Source organism: Myxocyprinus asiaticus, chromosome 21 (genome assembly GCF_019703515.2).
Source record: "Myxocyprinus asiaticus isolate MX2 ecotype Aquarium Trade chromosome 21, UBuf_Myxa_2, whole genome shotgun sequence".
NCBI classification, from domain to species: Eukaryota; Metazoa; Chordata; class Actinopteri; order Cypriniformes; family Catostomidae; genus Myxocyprinus; species Myxocyprinus asiaticus.
This window is the reverse complement of record NC_059364.1, coordinates 46,079,168-46,085,737: the sequence shown is the minus strand read 5'-3', so window position 1 is coordinate 46,085,737 and position 6,570 is coordinate 46,079,168.

Below are 6,570 nucleotides of genomic sequence, written 5' to 3'. Positions count from 1 at the left end.
TAAAGCATCTACTCCTGCATCTTCTCTCTTCCTCTCCAAGTACCATCATTACAGGTATGGAAAAAAGTGTCCAGAGTGTTTAATTCAGACATTTATTTAAATGTTTCCTCAAGCATATGGTTGAACCCTAAATTATGTATTAATAAGTCCCCTTTCTGCTGATCAGAGTGGATTGTGAGGGGTATACTACACTCGGTGACATATATGAGAGTGGAGTATTGAGATCTTTTGAAAATTTGGTTCAACATTTTGGGATTCCCAGATCTCAATTCTATTTACAACTGTGCCACGTGCTCTTTATTGTTTTTGGGAGTAGCATACACCCCCCTAATGCGGCAGATACTCTGGGAGAGGTGATTACTGCTTTTGGAAAAGGTCATGAGGCATCAGTGTATTACTCCCTGCTAATTCAGAGTCTGAGGGACAGAGCTTCAACTTCTCTATAGAGATTATGGGAGAAAGATTTAAATTTGGTATTGGAGGAGGGAGTGTGGGCTAGGATTCTAAAAAATGTCAAGTCTGCATCTAGAAAATTCAAGATTTTACATTGATTCTATTGGACCCCCTCTAGAGTGTATAGGTTTGGTCTTAAAGACGCACCCACCTGCTGGCGATGCCAATCAGAAGATGGAGACACAACTCATGTTTTTTGGGGGTGTGTTAAGATCCAGGAATTTTTGTTGAAGGTTCCGAGTTTTTTTGTTTTTTGGGCACTCGAATTTCACTCTGCCACAGACTCTGTATTTTGGGCAATGGGGCGGTCATACATTTGGGGGATAAACACATAAAAAATTGGGTTCTGACCAGCATTATGATTGGCAGGCAAATTATTTTAAGGGGATGGAAGTCGGATAGAGTGCCCTAATTTCTGGAGTGGTGTGCAGAGATGGGGAGGGTGGCTGCTTTTGAGGAGATGTCAAGCAGAAGGCTGGGGGTTCAGAATTTGTTTGACAGGAAGTGGGGCAATTATTTGGTGTTTTTGGGGGACTCTCGGGGAGGGGCTGTGGAGAGAGATGTTTAGATTTAATTATATATGGTTATTATGTTGTTGTTGTTTTTTGGTGTGTGTGTGTGTATCTGTTTATGACCACAGGGGTGTTTGTTGGGGGTTGGGGGTTAGGGAGGAGTTGGTTATTGGGGAGGGGTATTGGGAGGTTTAAATGTTAAATGTTGATTCAGTGTTGTGTTTTTTATTTTGTTATATGTTTATAAATCAATAAAAATGTTAACTGAAAAAAAAAAGAAAAAGAAACTACTGTCACAAATATATAAATTATTTATATCCAGAGACAAAAACATAATAGCTCCAATCCAAAAATGGACTACTGACATTGGTATGGACCATAATATCAACTGGCAAGCAGTTTGCTATAACGTATATTCCATGTCCTGCAATACCAAAATTCAAATGATCCAATAAAAGATTATCCATAGAACACAATCATCACAATGTACAAACTTCACTGCATGGCTTACATACAAAATAACAACTGTCCACCTTGCCCAAATTCTACTGATGATTATTTTCATGCACTCTGGCTTTGTCCACATGTACACCACTTTTGGCCGGAGGTCATGAGCAGGCTGTCAGAGATTCATGGCCTCAGTATTCCAGTGTATCCCATAATAGCTTGACTTGGAGATATGCCCACATTAAAGATTTCTAAACAACTCAATCCAATTTATTTTATATGTTATTTAGCATAAGTAAATTAACATTATTGTTTTTTTATTTCTCTCCCCTTTTCTCCCCAATTTGGAATGCCCAATTCCTAATGTGCTCTAAGTCCTCGTGGTGGCGTAGTGACTCACCTCAATCCGGGTGGCAGAGGGCGAATCTCAGTTGCCGCCGCGTCTGAGACCGTCAATCCGCGCATCTTATCATGTGGCTTTTTGAGCGCGTTACCGCGGAGACATGGCATGCGTGGAGGCTTCACGTTATTCTCCGCGGCATCCACGCACAACTCACCACGCGCCCCACCGAGAGCGAGAACCATATTATTGCGACCACGAGGAGGTTACCCCATGTGACTCTACCCTCCCTAGCAGCCGGGCCAATTTGGTTGCTTGGGAGACCTGGCTGGAGTCACTCAGCATGCCCTGGATTCGTAGTCTTTACACGCTGAGCTACCCAGGCCCCCTAATTAACATGATTGTATTATTAGGGCCCAAGCACTGAAAGTACAAGGCCCTATTGTTCTTCTAATGATTATTATTAAGGCCCGAGCACTGAAAGTGCGAAGACCCTATTGTTCTTCTAAGGATTATTATTATTTTTATTAGGGCCCCAAGCACTGAAAGTGCAGAGTCCTGTTGTTCTTCTAAAGATTATTAGGGCCCAAGCACTGAAAGTGCAAAGGTCCTATTGTTCTTCAAAGGATTATTATTATTTTTATTAGAGCCCGAGTACCCAGCCCTGCACCAGAGGTGCTAAAGCCCTATTGTTTTTGGAATGTTTTTTCACAATTATTCTAATCTTCTAAAGATTATTCTTATTTTTATTACTACGCTTCTTTTCAAGGTTTTTTGGTACTTTTGGGGTACATAACCTGCGTGAAAACACTTGAAAGTTTGCACACACATCAGAGTCGCTGGCCATTAGGGCTTTGTAAAGTTGCAGGGGAGGTCATGCAGGGGGGGCTGTGCAGCACCACCTAGAACATGGGCCTGTTCGGGGGGCTCTGTAGCACATCCCTTTTGAGCTACAGTCACCAAACTTTGTACACTTATTGATCTCATCAAGCCGGACAACTTTCGTGCTGACAGTCATAAGCTCTGCCCAAAAGGAAGTTGGCCATTTTGGACTGTTTGAAAAATGCATGCTCTGGAATTTTATATACTCCTCAGAGGGATTTGATGTTACTGGTACCAAATGTGGGTGGCATCATGCCAAGACATTGACGATGTTAAATTGCTAAAGGATTTTTGATATATCGAACAATGTTGCCATGGTGAAGTGATAAATGAATGTCAAAAAATTTGAATAAGGAGATGTCTCATATCTTCTGCATGCATGGTGAGATTTACAAGAAAACTGAGCCAAATGTTTGTCCTTGTAGGCTGATCACATTAACGTGGTTATTGTGGGTCACGGTCTTAGCACCACCAACTGGCAGAAGTAAGTGTGTCACTTTAAACAGACTCTGAAATATCCCTATTATGTTAACCTGAATTGCTTCAAAAAATTTTAGAATAATGTCAAGACAGTGCAGATTTAAAATTCTGAAGGGATTCTTGATATCATAAATACTGTTGCCATGGCAATGCATTAAATGTCATCATTCCTTTTTGTGCATATTCACATGTTTTGAGGTATTTGGCATGCTTGGATTTTAAAGTTTATTGTTAATAAACATATTTCTTAATTTTTATATAAATAAAATATAATGCAAATATCAACTGAAATGTAAAAATACTAGAAAACCCAGGCTATGTCTAACCCAGTGTGTTGTAATTGCCAGTCTGAGTGGCAATTACAAGAAATGTCCAATAGAGGGAATCCGAGATCCATTGTTGAATGATTCCCAAAATAACACTTTGAGAAGATTTTTTTGTGTCCTGTCTAGAAGGGATCCCACTTTTGTCTGTTATATATATGAAGTATATGTAACTACGTTCTTCAGTTAACTATATTTCTCATTTCATGTGTTAAACAGCTCCAGTTCTTGAGTTTCTGTTTCATCTGATCTGTGTATATTTTGATTGCCAATCCAGCGCTGGAATGTGTTATTTAGAATTTATGATAAATGTTTGTTCTGGCTGTTATCAATGTCGTTTAGTGTCAGCAGTTTTTTCTGCAGCTCGCCCTCTTTTCCAGGAAATAGAAAAGCGAAATATGTACCCCATTGTGATTGCCTTCTCGGCCATATTGTTTTACGTGTGTTTTGTCTTTATCTCCCTCTCTCTCTTAATCGCTCTCAGATGTGGGGTAACCAGGTGATCTGATTGTTAATGGAGAGCAGCAGCACTCAGCGTGTTTCCTTCCTATATAAACCGAGTGTTTCATGGTTGGGTTGTGCAATGGGTGTTCGTGAGCTGTGCCATCTCGTGCAAATTTCCGCTGCTGGAGGGGATTTTCCTGCAATTTTTTTTTATCTACACAATTTTGATATGGCAACAAGTAAACAAATGAAGTTTCATCTTACCAGCCTGTGTAGAAATGTTTAAACCAAATGTGTGACAGCTAGGGTTGCAAAATTCCAGGAATTTTCAAAGTTGGAAACTTTCCATGGGAATTAACAGAAATTAATGGGAATAAACTGGAAATTTGCAAAATTGCAAGTTAGCCTATAACAGGGAACTTAAATGTAGTTTGAAAAAAAAAAAAAAACATCTTGTAGCAAATCTTGGTTAAAACAACCAGATTTAAAGCAAATTCAGTTGAATTTCTACCCTGCACATTCCTCAATCACATGCACACAGCACATTACTTACTGCAGACTACTTACTACAGCAGGACTATTGAAGCCACACTACTGCATTTGAGCCCAAGGACTACATCCAGTCAAGTAAGTTTTGATGATATTACTAGGGTAAATATATTTGATCTATGGTATTAAATTTTAACTAGCAAATACTAAATCATAATGTGTTTATACAGTAGCTAGCTAGCCAGTAAATCAGATATGCTAAATGTAAGCTAGTTAACACCATTTCATTGTCAAATTAAGAGGCTAGCTATCATGGTGCTAGCTAGCTCAACTGTGATGCTGTTTCTTCTGCCTTCTGCTAGCCAGTTTTCTTTTATCATACAAGAACGTAGGTTATAGTTTGATTTAGCATGCTGATTGAGGAGTGTTCATCTATTCATCTAGCCTATTTCTATTCATTTGTCCAGCATCAATTGTAAAATATTTTTACCTTTCCAGAATATTCCAATTGTTTAGCTAACTATTTATATATCTGTGCATGGCATTGCATTTAGTGTTTTTTACAACCTTTTTTTCTAATCTTATTCTACAGAACAATGCCACATGCGCCATCTGATGTGTGGATACATTTCACCTCAGCCAATGTAGAAGGAAAGGCTGTGTACATTTGCAAATACTGTGCAAAGACCTATGTTAGGAATGCCACAAAGATGCAGCAGCATATAGCCAAGTGCCCAAAGTTTTTTTCCAATATTTCCAAAATTCCCCAGCTTAACTTCCCATGGAAAGTTTCTGGAAAGTTTCCGGAAATTTACCGGAAATGTTTCGCCCCTTTGCAACCCTAGTTACAACTAACTCTGCGTTAGTTTGTGCCCCGCGCTCCCTTGCGACTGCTCCTGTCGCTGTGAGTTCATAAGTTTGAGCACTTTTCCAGTCGAATCCCATAGAAAAATGCATACAAATGTGTCCCCACTCAATATGTACATCAACTGAAGTGCGGGTGCAATCTTTGTTAATTAAAACAGTTTTAAATGGACGGATTAGAACCTTAAACCTTTTATGCAAAGGGCGGATTAATTACCACTAGACCACTCAGTCGGACTCCTTTTTTATCAGCGCTGATACTTCTCCACTGACGTACAATATCTCATGACCGACAACAGCACACATAGAGATGAAGTTATCAAATTTATTATATTATTATGGGAATCCCATCTCTTTCCTTTATGTTTGACAGCGGCAAAACAAATGCTTAAAGTCTGAAGCAGTCGTAACATTTCCAAATGAGCAGCAGCTGTTTGTATAATCTACATATTAATGGTGTATCCTTCTAAACATTCGCGCGGCACCGCAGACAGCACACATGCATCACAGCTCACGTTTAATCTTCACCCTGCATGCTGCGAATGAGACACAAAAACCTGCATTTATACAAATAATCCCTAACATTCACTTAAAATCCCCATTAGTTGTGTAATGAAATGTGATTAGAATTTGAAGTGTTATTAATACAGTAGGTGAGGGCGGGGCACAAACTAACACTTTTTGGATTTCTTACGTTTGTATAAATGTACTTGGGGTTCGATGTATTTTTATTTTTTCACATTAATTTCACATGTGTCTACACGTATGTGGTCTTGTTTCATGAATACAGCGTGTACTTTTCTCGCAATCTACCTCGAAAAAAGGAAAGTGAAATGTTACAGTGTGCCACAGGTGAGGAGCACATTGTAACAAGGCCATATAACAGCTTAACCCCCCCCCCCCAACAACTGTATCTGATCTAATTAAAAAGCCTAGAAGATAAACTAAATTTTCATGTCAATAAAAGCCATTTATTAACTTTGTCATATATAATATAGCAATAATTTTGACACTTGACAATAAATACACAACAAAGCCACAGCACTGACCGAAATAATGCATGGATTGATGACAAAACACACACACAACATTAAGGGGAGTTATGTAAATTACATATCTGACTGCATGGAATTGCATATAGTTTTTTGGAATTGGGGCATATTGTAACGCAGTGTTACAGCATGCCCCATCGGCGCAACTGGGATTTAAACCTGGCTGGTCAATTCTGCTGGCTATCTGAGAATTAAAAGACAATGTAAGATGCTAGCTAAAAAATTGGAGATTAAAATGATACCAAGTTTGCCTCATTTTAAATAAACAGTAAAAACAGAGATGA